Source organism: Ambystoma mexicanum, chromosome 6p (genome assembly GCF_040938575.1).
Source record: "Ambystoma mexicanum isolate Mex_15411 chromosome 6p, UKY_AmexF1_1, whole genome shotgun sequence".
Lineage (NCBI taxonomy): Eukaryota > Metazoa > Chordata > Amphibia > Caudata > Ambystomatidae > Ambystoma > Ambystoma mexicanum.
Genome location: NC_090935.1, coordinates 1,132,424,562 through 1,132,443,076, shown reverse-complemented (window position 1 = coordinate 1,132,443,076; position 18,515 = coordinate 1,132,424,562).

The following is an 18,515-nucleotide window of genomic DNA, read 5'->3' as shown; positions in this document are numbered from 1 at the left end:
CGAAAGACGTACTCACAAAAATAATTCAAGCCCAAAGTCAGTGCCGACTTCAAAAGATTCTAGATGAGCCAGGCCAGACAACGGCCACAAGAAAGCATAGACGACTTCCACAGCCGCCTGAGAGAAATGGCGCTAGCCTGCGACTTCCTGAACGAAGAATTCTGGTTAAGACATCATGTCATACACGGTCTATCGTCGGAAAAACTAAGACGCACCATCCTTGCAGAATCGGGTCTTCCACTGCTCATGGGGACACTACGAGAACAGACAGATGAACATGCAACAAAGATGGAGAAAATCATAAGCTGCCTGCCACTGGATACAGAGCTGTCTAAATGCGACACCGCAGCAGTCAATGCCCTAAGACAACAGAGACCCCAACAAAGCCAACCCGTCACACGGCTGAAAGACTGCATATGGTGTGGTGGACAACACGGCAGGAGCGATCCATGCCCAGCATACGGCACCATGTTCCACAAATGCGGGAAAACTTAATCACTACGCATCGGTGTGCCTAAGCACCAGCAGCCAAAATACTACGTGCCGCAAGAAGCCACCCCGCACCAGAAAGGCGAAGCAGGATCCCGCAGACCTTCTGGACATCCTGGGAAACAAGTCCGCGAGCACAAGGTACCATCAAGCAGACAGCGCAACAACAGAAGTGGCCGAGCCCTTGCCATTGACGATGACGACACCGACAGTTTTAACAGCGATGAGGAGCAGTCCAGCAGAGAAACATCCCCAGACCATATGGGCAAACACCGCAATCACTGAAGAGAGAAAGTGCACATGATCTCGGCAGTGAAACCTGGACACGAGAGACTGTCAAGCGGGACCCGGTCACAACGATGCACCATACTAGTGGATGAAGCCCCAGTATCAATGATGATCGATACAGGAGCAACAGTACATGTCATGCCATCATCCAAATTCAACAAACTTGACCCAAAACCCATGCTTTGACAGCGGTCAGTCCTACTCCACGCATACAGCAGCAAAAAGCCCCTGCCCATAGCTGGCTACTTCAAGACAACCCTCTCCCACCGAGGAATCGGCTGCAAAACCTGCATCCATGTAGTTGACGCCGGCATTGAGACACTCCTCAGCTGCGCAACTGCGGAATGTCTGGAAGTCATCCAGTTCAACCTCGCAGTACAATCCGTTGACATTGAACATCTACTGGCGAAGCACAAGAACCTCTTCACAGGAATTGGCTGTCTCAAGGGTAGGTCAGTGAAACTTCACATCGACCCGACCATCGAACCACGGGCGGTGCACCACAGGAGAATACCGTTCCACATGAGAGCCACAGTGGAAGCAGAGCTAAAGAAACTCGAAAACCTGAGAATCATCGAAAAAACTTCAGGGCCCACCCCATGGGTCTCTCCAATGGTGGTCACAGCCAACCCAATGCAGTCCGCATATGCATAGACATGCGACTCCCCAACGCAGTAATTGGGCGAGAGGCACATCAGGCCAACAATTGACGAACTGATCAATGATCTAACAGGGGCAACAATCTTCAGTAAGCTTGACCTCAGATCTTGCTACCACCAGATCCGCCTTGCAAAAGACTCACGGTACATCACCACGTTCTCCTCACACCTAGGTCTCCGACGCTACCGACGCCTCAACTTTGGCATCTCCTCGGGGGCAGAAGTATTTCAACATGAGATACGGAAAGTCCCCAAGACCTACGAGGAGTGACAAACGTTAGCGACGATATACTAGTCCATGGCAAAATGGAAGCCGAACACACCAAGCGGCTTGCAGCCACCCTCCACCGACGAGAGGACTCAGGACTCACGCTCCACAAGGAGAAATGCAAATTTAGAAAACGTTCGCTAAGCTTCTTCAGTTACATCTTCAATGAGCATGGAGTGTCACCTGACCCCAGCAAAGTCAACGACATCAAGAATGCGCAAGGCCCAACCACAGCGACGGAGGTCCGCAGCTTCCTAGGCATGGCCACGTACTGCGGCCGCTTCATTCCAGACCTAGCCACTTCCACCGCCCACCTGCGCAAACTCACCAAAGCCAAGGCCCCCTGGGTATGGGGAAAAGAACAAGAACAAGTGTTCAGAAAGATCAAGGACTCCCTCTCCAGCGATGCCACCATGGCATTCTTTGACATCTCCCGCACGACAGAACTATTAGTCGATGCTAGTCCAGTGGGGCTGGGAGCTGTGTTAACACAGAAAGACAAAGAAGGAACTGTTTTCACCATCGCATTTGCGAGCAGGGTGCTCACACCAACAGAAGGAAACTGCGCCCACATCGAAAAGGAGGCGCTGGCGATCTTCTGGGGGTGCAAACACTTCCACGTGTACATCCTGGGGCACCCAGTGAAAGTAATGACAGACCACAAGCCACTCGTCCCCATCTTCGGAGGATCTGCACCACACCCCCTGGCCAGGATTGAGCGATGGCTGTTGCAACTCCAACAATTCAACCTGAATGTCCAATACCGAGCAGGCGATGATAATCCAGCAGACTTTCTGTCACGACACTCCCGCCCAGCCACCATCATTGAACGTGAAGCCGTGAGAGTGACAGACGAACATGTATGCCAGATTGTCGCCTGCGCTAAGACCAAAACCATGAAAATTCAAGAAATACAGGTCGAAACGGACAAGGACCCGTGCCTACAACACACAAAGGCAGCGATCCTGTCAGGGGAATGGAAAACGTTCCTGACAGCAGTTGCCCGGAAGACAGCCCCAGCCCAAGAGCTAATACAAGCTCTGTTCGGGATACTCCACAAACTATCCATATCACTAGATGGCCTAATTCTGAAAAGAAGGATTGTGCTACCCGCTTCCCTCCATGAGAGAGCCCTCAGGCTGGCACATGAAGCGCACCAAGGGATAGTGAAAATGCAAGCATTCCTCAAGTCCCGTGTATGGCTACCACACATGCAGCGCAAAGTCATGACGCTAGTAGAAGCCTGCACAGCCTTCTTGTCCACACGCCAACCAGGACCGCCAGAACCCATGAAGTGCCCCCCTCCCAGAGCGACCGCCGGTGGGACGTCATAACCATCGACTTCTACACAATTGTGAACAAAACATACCTAATGGTTGCAATCGACAAAAACACCAGATACCCAGAAGTCGAACCAGTCGCCTCCACGGACGCCACATCAGTGACCACGGCTCTGGAGAAGATGTTTGTGACACATGGCATTCCATCCTCGATCGAGAGTGACAATGGGCCCCCCTTCACGAGCAAAGGGTTTAGAACCTTCATAGACGATCTAGGAATACGTCATCACCACATCACCCCGTACTGGCCCCAAGCCAACAGGGACACCGCAAGATTCATGTCTTCAATCAATAAGACAGTAAGAATCGCCAAAGACGAAGGTCGGCCATGGCTCCCAGAGCTTTACAGGTTCCTCCGAGCCTATTGACTGATTCCTCACAAAACCACACAGGCCAGACAAGCAGCCATGATGTTTGGCGTTCCTATCCAGGGAAGCCTACCCCTACACCACTCCTGGAAGCCGCCACAGGCCGACCTGGAACTGGTTGAGGCCAGAAGGCACAGACACAACGCCAAAGAAGACAAAGTAAGAAGAGCCACCCCCAGCGAACTCCAGATAAGAGACACGGTGCTAGTGAAAAACAGGACCCAAAAAGGAAAGATATCCCTCCCCGACGAATCAGCACCATGGACGATATCTCGCCAAGAACACGGCCACGCCTCCGCCACCCCAGGACGGACAAGAGACAGTGACTAGGAATGTCTCACACTTCCAGAAAATCCCACCAACACAATGGGAAGCAGTCATTGTGGAACCAAACTCCCCAAGAGATACAACTCCTCAGGGAGGCAGCCCCACAAGCCCCAGAGAGAAAGAGAGGCCAAGTGAGGACACGATGCAAAGAAACTTGGACCAACAAGAAGAGAGAAACACAACCAGACCCTCCACACCACACCGAGAGTGAGGGGGCCACTACTCGCTCCGGAAACGACTAGTGCCGCCAACTCGACTACAAGGCTATGTACTGAACGGGTCTGTCAGCGAAAGAGAGACTGAGAGACAAGACGAGCCCCACCAGCCGGCGGTTGACCACCGAAGGTTAACCGCTCCAGAAAAGAACATTGCATTTAGTTATCTGAAAGTTTGTGTTGATTTGTTTATCTGAAGTTGAAAAGGGATGTGATGTCCACGTGACCCTCGTCATATGGTCAAGATAATAAAGGGAGGAGGAGCCCGCCAAAAAGGCAGTTCCCGCTCCAGACACCAAAGTGTTGTGTCCTGTGGTTCCTTTCTGCGCTGCGAGACAGGGCAGTGCAGCGCCACCCCTCCGGCCCCCTCCACGGCCCGGAGCAGACTTCACAATAACTACTCGCCGGAGCCCAAGACGCATGTGGCTGGGCCTGGGGATACCCCTTCCCCTCTGAGAGCGGAGCCAAGGTTTAGGTACCCCCAGGGGGTGGTGATGGCCAGAAGGGCAGCCCACTATGCAGGCTGTCCCTCTAACATCCTGCGGGGGCTGGACAGCCCCTTACTTTGTTCTTTGAAGAATTACTTCTGTTCAGTGTATACACTGTCAATAAAGCTTTACCTTCATCAGTCAAGCATCTAGCTATCCTTAAGCCACAACAGCAGCCAGGCAGCAACAAGCCGAACGACATGGACAAGGAGTGTAAGATCTTCAGAGGCACACTGCCTGAAGAGACATGGCATATTCATGGTCTAGCACAGAGGGCGAAGCAAGTCCTGGGCGAATGTAGCAGAAAGTGGATGATAACAATCGTATCTCGCTCCCAAAGCCAAGAAAGCTTTCCAGGATGTTGCCTGGGCAATGCACACCAGCAGGAGGTCGAAAAGAAAGAGAGCTGCATGAGAGTTATCGGGGTACGAAAAACAAAACGGTTGGGCAAAAACAGAGCATTAGAACGGATGCTCAGAAAAGGAATAGGGAAAGCGCTCCTGAAAGAGAGAAACACACACAGAACATGGTTTTTTACTACACAAACATGGGAAATAAAATCTGGAAATAGCTATTAGAACTGTAATTCCTCACAATGATTAGAAACAAAAGCAAGGATCACTGGGCTGTGAGCCCGGAAGGAAGCAGGAAGCAGGCATTATAAATTGTCATTTTGCACATTTCTCTTGATTCTGCGCTCGCACAACATAATTTCTTGTGTTTTTTGCCTAAAGGAAGCCCATCTGCATTCAACACACTTGAGCTTTAGAGACCGGAACGGTACTCACAGACTTTTCACAAGCGGCAGATCAGCAAAGCAGGTTTCCCGTATGTGGTTGGTGGAATCGGCAGAGGCAGGGTTTCCCAAGGCATCAGGAGGAACTGCTAGACACAGACACTAAGTGTGTAAGCGGGCAGGTTATAAAGGAAGCAGAGTATCCAGTGGCAGTTACAACTCGGAGTGCGGATGGGGAGGCGAAACATCATACATCACTGGCATGTTGTAAGAGAGCGGGGCAACATCGAGGATGAGCATAGTGAAAAGAGCAGAAACTTGGATGTCGTTGGTGGGTCTGGTGCCAGAGGAAGATCAAGGAGAAGATCCAAGGACAGGAGCACCCGCAAGAGCATAGGGTGAGTCCCCACCACTGGCAGGTATAATGTCAACCTATCTGACAGAAAAGCTGTGCTCAGCAAAAGACTAGCAGTATAGCTTAAGAAACCACACTAGGCTTTTACTCCTTGCACAAGCACACTAGAAAGATGAGGGGTTTATAAAAATTCAGGAACATCTGAGAGAACACTAAGGGTCCTAATATAGATTGCAATGTTTACCAGTCTCGTGTTTTGGGGTCGCAAATACAGCACTGTTTTTAATTCATGCCCTGGTATTCAAGGGCTGTGGAACCAACTTCTGTTGGTATGAAACAAATGGACAAAAAGTGGTGTGCGTGTAGCGTGCCAACACAATACCACATGGACAGACACAACAGGGGGAGTGAAAGAGGGAGGTCTGGGGCGGCGATTTTGGGTAAGATTAGAAGAAATCCTGCACGTTGTAGGTCCGAAGGTTTTAGGGGACGAGTGCCACACGCGCACACGCCCTCGTTGTGGGGAAATGCAGCATGCCCCACAGAATTCTGGCTCCGGAGACCCAGGCACAGAGATGAAATGGTAAGATAAAGCTTTGGTACGTCATACCACTGTACCTGTAGTGCAAAGTGTTGTATTAAGATCAGGCCTCTTTCAGTGTAGTAACCTTGACTTTATTGGTGCACACCGGTGGCCACATATATACATAACATTGCAAGACACAGTTTGCTTCACTGAAACATATTGTGCAAGTCTCTGAGGTGTTCTAGTAGTCTCTGGGTGTTAAGGTAAGTCTCTGGCTCCTTATGCAGGAGGAGCGCTGGGAGCCTGCTGCTCCTCCGTCGCTCAGGAGCTCTTTGCTTCATGGCTACTGCTTCCACGCTTATCGCTTCCAGTCTTGCGAGAACTCTGCATTGCCGAGTCTCACGGGTGATCCTACATACCTATCTCTGATAATACAAACAAAAGTTTTATTCCATCATATAGGGCCTCATTACGACCCAGGCGGTAAGCGGTTTACGGCAGCGTAAACAGCGCCGACCCTTACCGCCTGAGTACGAGGTCCCTTAGCGCCATGGCGGACTTAACACCTGCTTTTAGCAGGTGTTAAAATCCATGGCGCTAAGGGACCATGGAGTTAATTACGCCACCGTAATTAACGCCTTCCCCACTCCCATTATGCCCTATGGGGCAAAAATGGGAATGGGGAAGGGTAAATGGGGATTGGGGACTTACCGCCCCGCCAAGGTCGGAATGGGGCGGTAAGTCTGCCAACCACCATGGCGTAAACATAGTTTACGCCATGGTGGTAAAGTCACGGCCCAGGCGGTAACTTACCGCCTGGGTCGTAATGAGGCCCATAGTCATTATACTTCACCGGTCTTCTGCCCTCTCGCCTCTGCCTGTCCTCCTTATCACACTCACCAACCGGCATGTGGATTGCTTCAAATGTCACCTCCGGCAGCTCGTTCCCATTCTCACTTTCTCTGTCAGGTGCCTCTGTGCCTCCGACTCTGGTTCCCCTGCTGCCTCCTGGTGTTGGTGTTCTTGAATGCTTGTCTCCTCTCTTGCTTCCTGTGCTGGCTGATGACTCTCAAACATTGCCACTTGTTCCATGTTCCACATCTGTCCATCTTGGGTGCGGACATGGTTGGTACCTCTGTGCACTACCTTGATCGGCCGACTGAACTTGGATCCCGTCACTTGATCTTTGAGTGGCAATCAGATTTTGATCCAGTCCCCCTCTCTTACCTCTTGGCTTTGGGTCGCTCTCCGCTTATCACTCCAGTTCTTCATCTGGGCCTTGCTGTTCTTTATCCTTCATAGTACATCTTCCATATTCAACTCTTCATCTTCCCTTACACTAGCCAACCATGGAGGTACCAGCGTGGACGCCGCTCTCCTTCCCCACAGCATGCGGAAGGATGACACTTGGGTGACACCATTCGGGGTCAGGCAGTGATCTGCTACTACCGCTTTGACTGTTTTCAGAGGATCTATTCCAGAAGCAGTGGCTAGATGTATGGGTCCTTTGAGGAACCGGTTCGCTCCTTTCACAAGACCATTGGCCTGGGGGTGGTATAGCGCTGCTTTTATCTGTCATATGTTGTTCTTTTTCATGAATGTCTCAATTTCCCGTGAGATTAATTGTACTCTGCTGTCGGTGACAATGTTTTTGGGTAGCCCTTCCCTCTGGAACGTGGATGTCAGTACTTCTATAACAGTTGAAGTGGTGATATTTGGTACAAATTCTGCTTCCACCCACTTTGGTAAATAGTCATCAATCATGACCACTCCATATCGATGTTCATGAAAAATTGCTTCCAGGGGGCCGATAAAGTCTAATCCTACCTTTTGCCACACTCCTTCTGGAACTTCAGTTGGTATGAGTGGTGCCTGTCTTGTCTTTAATCTCTTATCGCTGTTCAAGCCCTCGTGACATCTGTCGATCATTGTACGAATGTCCTGATCCATGGCTGGCCACCAGTAAGCCTCTCTCACTAAACGTTGCAACATGGTATTCCCCAAATGTCCTCAGTGGGCTCTACACCGGATGACTCTCCTCATGCCCACTGGCGGAATAACCTGATAGCCCTTGATAATCAGACCTTCCGCCGCAAATATTTCTCCCGCTACTTTACAGTATGACTGCATGCTTTCTGGGATGGCTCTTTCCTCTAGCCATCCTCTCCTGACCCATTCAGTGAGCCTCACCATTGTGGGATCTTTGCAGGCTTCCTCGTTTTAATGGCACTCGCTCATTTTTCCAGAAATGCAGTACTTTTCAGATCCTGAATGGACGCTGCTACACATTCATCCTCTAAGAACATGGTGGCCTTCTCTCTGTTTCCTGGTAACATGAACAGGCAGTCTGCTTGGGTGTTCTTCCACCCTGCTATGTGTGCTATGTCATGAGTGTACTTCTGGAGCTTTGCTGCCATGCGCGCTAGCCGGCCGTGGATGTTTTTGTCTCTCCAGGGCTTAACATGTGGATCCAGGGTTTATGATCCATGACTAACTTGAATTTGTTGGCCCTGATGTATGTTCTGAAATGTTCTAACGCCAACGCGCAGGTTAACATCTCTTTTTCCACCGTCGAGTAATTTCTTTCAGCTTTGGACAAAGCCTTTGAAGCAAATGCCACTACGTGTTCTGTATCTCCCCTCTTTTGGATAAGCACGGTTCCCAACCTGTACGCACTGGCGTCGGTGGTGATGATCGTGTCCTATTCGGGATTGAATGGTTGTAAGCATGGGGCTTTCACAGTTCTTTACTTTATGGCTTTGACAGCTTCCTTCTGCACTTGCGACCATGTAAACTCGGCTCCTTTCTTGAGCAGATCTCTCAACGGTGCAGTGACCCCCGAGAAGTTGGTAAGAAACTTTGCATAATATTCAGCAAGCCCCAACAATAATCTTACCTCGTCCTTGTTGGCAGTTTCTGGGGCTTTTACAATGGCCTGTAGGGTTTTTTGCTTGGGACTGATCCGCTGACAGGATATTTTGTATCCTAGGTATTCCACTTCCTTGGCCCTCAGCACACATTTGTTGTACCTCAGCTTCACCTCTGCATCTTGTAACTTGTTGAGGACTTTTCTTAGTATATCGTGTGTATGCTCATCTTCAGCATATACTAGTATATCGTCTTGGAAATATGAAACGTTTCCCACGTCCCTCAACAACGAATCCATCATCCGCTGGAATGCAGAGGCCGCTGACGATAGACCAAACTGCATCCTGGCAAACTGATAGGTGCCTAAAGATGTAATGAATGCTGCTAGGGGCCTAGATTCCTTGTGCAAATGTATTTGGGTATAGGCATCCCTCATGTCCAGCTTGGAAAATACTTTGGCCTCTTTCATCATTAGTATCAGTTCATTTATGCTTGCGAGGGGATAGCTGTCCGTAATGAGCACCAAATTGAGGCTGCAGAGGTCTATGCATACTATCAAGTCCTCTGAATTCAGTTTCGTTATTAGCACCACTGGACTTAACCACTCTGATGCTTCCACCTCTTCGATTGTGCTGTCTTTCACCATTTTTCGAGTTTCAACTTCAGCGTGGTTCTGGCTGTCGCTGGCACCGGACACGCCTGGAGCTTCACGGGAACTGCATTGGTTTTGAGCATGATCTTGCACACGTAACTCTTGATCCTCCCCGTCCCTTCGGAAAACAACTTGGGGGAAACCTTCTTTCGACACCAGCACTCCTCCTGTATTGACTGCTGATACTTGATCCTCCGTGCTGGGATCCAGTTTAATCTTTAACCTGGCTTGATTGTCCCACTACAGGGCTGCTGGACCTTCCTGGGCCAAATAGACTATAGTCCTGGTTTCCCTTCCTTTAAGCTCTACAATGTTGTTGATGTATCTCAACAAACTAAAATACGGTGGGCTTGTGTTTGGTGCGGAGTACTTTCACTTTGTTGTGTCCCTTCCCACCATCTTTGTACGTGTGGATGGATATCATTAGATCGGAGCCTGAGTTGGCTATCACTCTTGTTTCGATCCCGTCCACTCTGATGACACAATAGGGTTTTTCCCTCCTGGCTCCCGAGCTGTTGACCATTATGACGGTGGGTCTTCCTTCCTCCTCAGACAAAGTGTCTCCTTCCTTACCTTCTTCCGCATGTACGATGGTCACTTTTTTGTTGCACCACCTGCATGCAATTGCAACCCAATTCTCTTGCAGACAGAGCACTCTTTGTCTCTTGCAGGGCAGTCTCTAACATTGGCCAAATGCTTTGTACTGCCACATCTGTGTCATTTGAGGGGTTCCTTTCTCCCCCACCTTCCTTCTCTGGGTTCAACGAGTTGCTTCTCCTTCTTCCCCCTAAACGTAACGGCCTGAACCTCCCCTGCACTTGAGCCACCAGCAAACTCTTTGCACCCGTCCACAGTTTCTTCGACAGCCCTCGCTATCACAACGGCTTTATCCAACTGTAGTTCTTTCTCTATGATGAACTTATCCTGCACCTTCCTGCTATTTGTGTGTACACTAAGCATGTTGCAAATCATACTTTCAGAATTATTTCCAAAAATGCAAAAGGCTGCCAACTCGCGTAGCTGTGTAACAGTCAACTGGTTCGGATGGATCTTGTTTACGACCGTGGAACCGAATCCTATGTAGTACAGTGTTTTCCTTGCTGACGATTCTTCTTACAATCATCCTCACAGCTTCCTTGTACACATTGTCATTCTCCCCCGCCACCACTTCGGGCGTAAGACTGGCAAACACTCTCTGTCCCTCTACTCCCAATGCATTTAGGAGCATCGCTCTGCACCTCGTAGCCGTGTAGTCTGCCCCTCCCATCGTATCCACATATTACATGAACAGGGGTTCCCGCTTCAGCGGCTTCCGCACTTATCGCTTACAGTCTCGCGGGAACTGTGCGTTGCTGAGTCTCGCGAGTGAACCTACACAAAGGCTCGAGAATACCAAAATTGATGCCTTTTTGCTTTCCCCTGAGCCAAATATAGATCCGGTGTGGGCCGGTCATACGAGCATCGTCAGTTGCCCAAATCGCAACCAGGCAGAAGCACAGTGTCCGTGGCTCTGCAGGTCGTTAAGGTGCTCAGAGTGCAATCACAGCTTGCTGAGCAGAGGTGCGTTTTTTCAGGTGCAGGATGGAACATTTCCAAATCAAAGAGCTTGCAAAGTGACAGTTAGCTGGCAATGCAGTGAGAATGAAAGGGAGCAACACAAACCACCCATTAAAAAGATTTGTTTTAGCCACAATATCTGCTGTCTTGATATGCACAATAAATGGTGCTAAGTCAGTAAGCAAAGGTTTCAACATCAGGAGTAACGACGAGCTGGAATTTTGGGAAGAAACGCTGCAGATCTATTTTATTACAAAACCCCTTTCATTACATGCATTAAATCACTGAAAGGACAGTGATTATAACTAGATGGGTGAGGATGGCATTATTGTGCAGTATGAGACGTATTTTTTACCACTTAGGATGGGAAAATTTAAACCACACGGATATCTCGTTAGTGTAACATGTTGCGAGAGGGAAACAAAGGTGGGTCTCGAGTCTCTCTACCAGCACGAACACAGCCCATTGACCTGTTCTTGGGTGGATGGCCCCTGGGAGAGTCTCAGCCAAGTCTTTAGCTCACTGTCCCTTTCACAGAGGAGAAATATCCCTGCATATCAGTCTTTGTCCTGCCCGGGGGCTGTCCAACACCAAAATGCTAGGCAATTCTTCTCTGAACGCCCGGTTAACAACACATGTCTTAGAATTAGATAGCGACCCGGTAAGGCATGGCGCAAGAACGGGTTGACTGGGAGCATAACGCTGCTGGAAATCTTCCCCACATTGTCTGCCTTAAAGCTATGGGTCGCAACATGAGTATTGAAGAGCTGGTTGTCTGGTCATTAGCATCAACAACAAAAGACCAACGTCATGCCAATGGGTGCTGAAAGAACTAAAGGCAACAATCCCAATTTCTCTGAACAATAACATAGAAACAAAGACAAAAACAGTACGAGAGAACAGAAGGATGTTGCAGATGCGCTATCTCGCCTACAGTCAGATACATTCCAGCACCTCTGACCAGACGCAGGCCAGGTGATGACAAAAGTGCCAAAAAGAGGTTTGGGTGGTGCTGACAGGGAATTTATAAAAACAGCAGATGGTGCACGCCAAACGGCCAGGGCCAGAAGAAGAAAGCGGCGGGCGACAAACGCACCTCAGAGCAAGGTGCCTACCGAGGCGCACTCCCTGTCAGTCACTCTGAGGCCCCCACAAGAGTCTTGATGGAGCGGGCCAGCGAGGCATTGACTGCAGAAACAGCCAAGCAATCCGATATGTGTCTGTCTACAGTAAAAGAAATTACAAATATTGCACACACACTATATATATATATATATATATATATATATATATATATATATATATATATTACATGGCCACGGTAGTGGCCATGTAGTTATGGTTAAGTTGCTGTTTCCATAGGAAGAGCACTCTCCCTGGACGGATCCTCACCAAACTTTGCAAAGAAAGTATTCGGGTCACTCTAAATTTTTTTGCAAAGTTTGGTAAGGATTCGTCCAGGGGGGGCAAAGTTATAGGGGGGTCCCAAAACTTTTTTTTATCCAATAGACTGAATGGGAAAAAAATTTTGCTCGCGCCTACAGCCCTACAGCCTACAGCCCAAACCGCTGGACGGAGTCCCGAAAGCGTGCTTTTGCAAATTTGGTGAAAATCTGTTCAGTGTTTTTTTTTAAAATGACCAAAAAGTAGGTAAAAAAAAATTAGTGATATCTGTGTTCAGTTCGCGGACACACTTCCCTGTTCGCTCCGCGGACAGTGTCCTGATTGGCCAATCGTCTTGCGTGATGTTCGCGGACATGCAACGTGTTCGCTGATTGGACGGCGTGGAGCGTGAAGTGCGTCAGATTTTTCGGTAGCGCCCGCCATCTTGGATTTGCGGACGTCCGCGGACAGCGCAGTGAAACTTTGTTCAAAATGTGTATTTTGTAGAGTGTGTTGGTGTGTAGGAGTGTTTGGGGAGGGTGGGAGTGTATGAGATAGGATGAAAGTTGTGTTTTTTATCTGTTAGACGTTCTTTTTGTGTTCGATTTGTTTGCGGACATCACGGGTGTTCTGAAATGTTCTAAATAAACTGACTAGGGGGTGTTCTAAGGACTCAATATGTGTCCGTTTTGTTCGCAAGCAAAGTGAAACTGTTCTAAGAACACTCGCGGTGTCCGGGAGTGTTCGTGGGGGGTGTCCTGAGGACGCTGTCCGTATTGTTCTCTGTCAAGTTGAATGTGTTCTAAGAACACCCGCAGTGTCCTGAAATGTTCGCAAATAAACAAAATGGGGGTGTTCTGAAGATGTTTTTGAGAACGCTCCCGGTGTCTTGAAATGTTCGTAGGGGGTGTCCTGAGGACGCTGTCCGTATTGTTCTCTGTCAAGTTGAATGTGTTCTAAGAACACCCGCGGTGTCCTGAAATGTTCGCAAATAAACAAAATGGGGGTGTTCTGAAGACGCTTCTAAGAACACTCGCGGTGTCCGGGGAGTGTTCGTAGGGGGTGTCCTGAGGACGCTGTCCGTATTGTTCTCTGTCAAGTTGAATGTGTCCTAAGAACACTCGCGGTGTCCTGAAATGATCGCAAATAAACAAAATGGGGGTGTTCTGAAGACGCTTCTAAGAACACTCGCGGTGTCCGGGGAGTGTTCGTAGGGGGTGTCCTGAGGACGCTGTCCAGATTGTTCTCTGTCAAGTTGAATGTGTCCTAAGAACACTCGCGGTGTCCTGAAATGATCGCAAATAAACAAAATGGGGGTGTTCTGAAGACGCTTCTAAGAACACTCGCGGTGTCCGGGGAGTGTTCGTAGGGGGTGTCCTGAGGACGCTGTCCAGATTGTTCTCTGTCAAGTTGAATGTGTCCTAAGAACACTCGCGTTGTCTTGAAATGTTCGCAAATAAACAAGATGGTGGTGTTCTGAAGACGCTTCTAAGAACACTTGCGGTGTCCGGGGAGTGTTCGTAGGGGGTGTCCTGAGGACGCTGTCCGTATGGTTCTCTGTCAAGTTGAATGTGTCCTAAGAACACTCGCGGTGTCCTGAAATGTTCGCAAATAAACAAGATGGTGGTGTTCTGAAGAAGCTTCTAAGAACACTCCCGGTGTCCTGGAATGTTCGTAGGGGTGCCCTAAGGACGCTGTCCGTATTGTTCTCTGTCAAGTTGAATGTGTCCTAAGAACACTCGCGGTGTCCTGAAATGTTCGCAAATAAACAAAATGGGGGTGTTCTGAAGACGCTTCTAAGAACACTTGCGGTGTCCGGGGAGTGTTCGTAGGGGGTGTCTTGAGGACGCTGTCCATATTGTTCTCTGTCAAGTTGAATGTGTCCTAAGAACACTCGCGGTGTCCTGAAATGTTCGCAAATAAACAAAATGGGGGTGTTCTGAAGACGTTTTTGAGAACACTCCCGGTGTCCTGGAATGTTCGTAGGGGGTGTCCTGAGGACGCTGTCCGTATTGTTCTCTCTCAAGTTGAATGTGTTCTAAGAACACCTGTGGTGTCCTGAAATGTTCGCAAATAAACAAAATGGTGGTGTTCTGAAGACGCTTCTAAGAACACTCGCGGTGTCCGGGGAGTGTTCGTAGGGGATGTCCTGAGGACGCTGTCCGTATTGTTTTCTGTCAAGTTGAATGTGTCCTAAGAACACTCGCGGTGTCCTGAAATGTTTGCAAATAAACAAGATGGTGGTTTTCTGAAGAAGCTTCTAAGAACACTCCCGGTGTCCTGGAATGTTCGTAGGGGGTGTCCTGAGGATGCTGTCCGTATTGTTCTCTGTCAAGTTGAATGTGTCCTAAGAACACTCGCGGTGTCCTGAAATGTTCGCAAATAAACAAGATGGTGGTGTTCTGAAGACGCTTCTAAGAACACTCGCAGTGTCTGGGGAGTGTTCGTAGGGGGTGTCCTGAGGACGCTGTCCTTATTGTTCTCTGTCAAGTTGAATGTGTTCTAAGAACACCCGCGGTGTCCTGAAATGTTCGCAAATAAACAAAATGGGGGTGTTCTGAAGACGTTTTTGAGAACACTCCCGGTGTCCTGGAATGTTCGTAGGGGGTGTCCTTATAACGCTGTCCGTATTGTTCGTTGTTAAGTTGACAGTGTTCTAAGAACTATCGCGTTGTTCTGAAATGTTCGTATGGGGTGTCCTGAAAACAGTGTCCGTATTGTTCGCTGGCAAGTTCAAAGTGTTCTAAGAACACTCACATTGTTCGCGGACATTAAAAGTTTCCCATAGATCATAGTTGAAATGTTTGACTCTATGGATGTGATATGCTGCGGTGGTTGTTGCCAGGGCATAGAGTCTTGGGTGCATGGCCATTTGGCCATGCACCCAAGACTCTATGCCCTGGCAACAACCACCGCAGCATATCACATTCATATTTGTTTATAACTTTGGGTGAAGAACAAATGTATAAGGAACAAAGGTATTAGATACTATGGATGTGATATGCTGCTATGGTTGTCATTATTGTATACTTACTGTTTGGTCTAGTAATGGGAGTCCATGTTTTTCTTCTTCATTTCTGTGATAAAAGAAAATAGCATGTTAGTATTAGTATTTAGTAATGACTTATTACATTGTATAAGCAATATACTTTTATTTTTTTTCGACCCTCATATTTAGTAGAGTACAAATCAGAGTACTGTGCAATTTGCTCAGTTTCTGTATTTGTTGCTAAAATCATTGGGTCTGTGGGAGAAAAAAAAATCCATGTTGGATTAAAAAAAAAACTTTATGTTATGCTACAGTTTGTTTGTTTGTTTGTTTTCAGTGTTCACTTGTTGTTTCTGGTTAATGCTGGTTAATGCTTTATACTTTGCTTTGTTGTATTTTTTTGGAGCAGTAACAGATTCATCATTTGTTTTGATATTATAAAATTTTGGAGCAGTTAAATACCAATTGGCGTATTCTAACTGTCTATTTTTTAATATATTTTAGTGGTTTTGATTTATCTATTTGGATATTGTTAAATTTTGGGACAGTTAGATACCAATTGGCGTATTCTAACTGTGTATTTTTTGGTCTAATTTAGTGGTATTCATTTATCTGATTAGTTGTTGTAGAATCTTTGAGCAGTTAGATAGCTTTTGAAGTATTCTAACAGTTTATATTTTTTTAACAAAAATTTACTTAAAGGTCTAAATACAGTTTATTTATCAAATTTTGGGTTTAAGAACATCAAATAAGCGTTTGTAAGATTTGCTGGTAATCTCTGCTTTAGAGTAATGGTACTATCATTACATTCAAACCATCCACATTTCTTTTTTATATATGCAGTGTAGTGCCCTGAATTGGTTTTGGCTCCTGCGTGGTAGATTATACCTATTGTTGTGAAGGTTTTCTTACCAAGTGATATTTGACCATGTGTGAATCCAGTCAGCTTGCAGTTGTTTTTGATACCATCTGCATTGTAACGTAGAAGCATTACTAACGTGGAGCGATTATCTGAATTGCAGGCAGAGCATAATCTACCATGGTTTGCATTTTGTACAAGTTACTGAAATGGAATGGATTCACAATTTGGTATTGATATATATATGAAGCGTTCATTGGGGATTTCTTCTTGTGTCACATTGTTGCAGAGAGTGCATGTATGTTTCCACATGTATGAAATCTGAAAGATTTAATTTATAGGTATGTTTTTGTTTTCCAGTACTTGTAGTAAGTACATTAGAAATTCTTGATGATCTTCCTGTGAGTTTATAGTGAATTTCACCATTCCAGAACAGTAGTCCAATTGTCGTCTTATTCCAAAAACACTATCAGGCCGATTCATGGAATAAATGTGCGCCGAAAATCCCGGCGCAGAGGGGCCAATACGTGCGCTGCGCCGAAAATAAGCGAAAAGCGCAGGGAAACCAGCGCACGTCGATTCATGGAAGTCCGTGCGCAAGAAAAGCAGAGGACGTGCGCTGAAAAAGCGCGCGGCGCAGGCCGGCGCACAGGTCAACCAACGTCGTGCGCCACGGCCACTGCGCTATCACTCCGAGCGCAGCGCACAGCTCTAAAGTAGGCGGAACACAGGGCGGGACACTCGGAATGGGGAATAAAATGGGGCACAACACTCGGAATGGGGAAGAATGTGGGCGGCACGGGGAAAGTATAGGAGGCAAGTGCGCGGAACGCCCACACGCTCGCATACAACACGTATTCATGGAATAGAATAGGGCAAAAAAGCGCACGCTCAAAGCAGCGCACAGGCACAAACAGGCACAAACACGACCGCCACAAGAAAGCAGGCGGTAGCGTCTCTGCGCCTGCAAGAAATGTGCGCTAAAAGGTGCACCAACAAATAGCACCTATATACAGACATGATCAATGTCCAATACTGTGGCCCTCCAGGACAAATGACGTACAAAGGGGTACCCACAAACACAGACACGGGCTGAGAGAAAAAATAAACGTGTGTGTGCATACCGGGGTGCGCGGGAAGTTGCACACGCGATATGGCCGGGTACGTGGATTACAGGGGTGCGCGGGAAGTTCCACATGCGATTAGTCAGGGTACGTGGATTGCAGGGGTGCGCGGGAAGTACCACACGCGATATGGCAGGGTACGTGGATTGCAGGGGTGCGCGGGAAGTTCCACACGCGATATGGCCGGGTACGTTGATTTCAGGGGTGCGCGGGAAGTTCCACACGCGATATGGCCGGGTACGTGGATTTCAGGGGTGCGCGGGAAGTTCCACACGCGATATGGCCGGGTACGTGGATTGCAGGGGTGCGCGGGAAGTTCCACACGCGATATGGCCGGGTACGTGGATTTCAGGGGTGCGCGGGAAGTACCACACGCGATATGGCCGGGTACGTGGATTTCAGGGGTGCGCGGGAAGTTCCACACGCGATATGGCCGGGTACGTGGATTTCAGGGGTGCGCGGGAAGTTCCACACGCGATATGGCCGGGTACGTGGATTGCAGGGGTGTGCGGGAAGTTCCACACGCGATATGGCCGGGTACGTGGATTTCAGGGGTGCGCGGGAAGTTCCACACGCGATATGGCCGGGTACGTGGATTTCAGGGGTGCGCGGGAAGTTCCACACGCGATATGGCCGGGTACGTGGATTGCAGGGGTGCGCGGGAAGTTCCACACGCGATATGGCCGGGTACGTTGATTTCAGGGGTGCGCGGGAAGTTCCACACGCGATATGGCCGGGTACGTGGATTGCAGGGGTGCGCGGGAAGTTCCACACGCGATATGGCCGGGTACGTGGATTTCAGGGGTGCGCGGGAAGTTCCACACGCGATATGGCCGGGTACGTGGATTGCAGGGGTGCGCGGGAAGTTCCACACGCGATATGGCCGGGTACGTTGATTTCAGGGGTGCGCGGGAAGTTCCACACGCGATATGGCCGGGTACGTGGATTTCAGGGGTGCGCGGGAAGTTCCACACGCGATATGGCCGGGTACGTGGATTGCAGGGGTGCGCGGGAAGTTCCACAC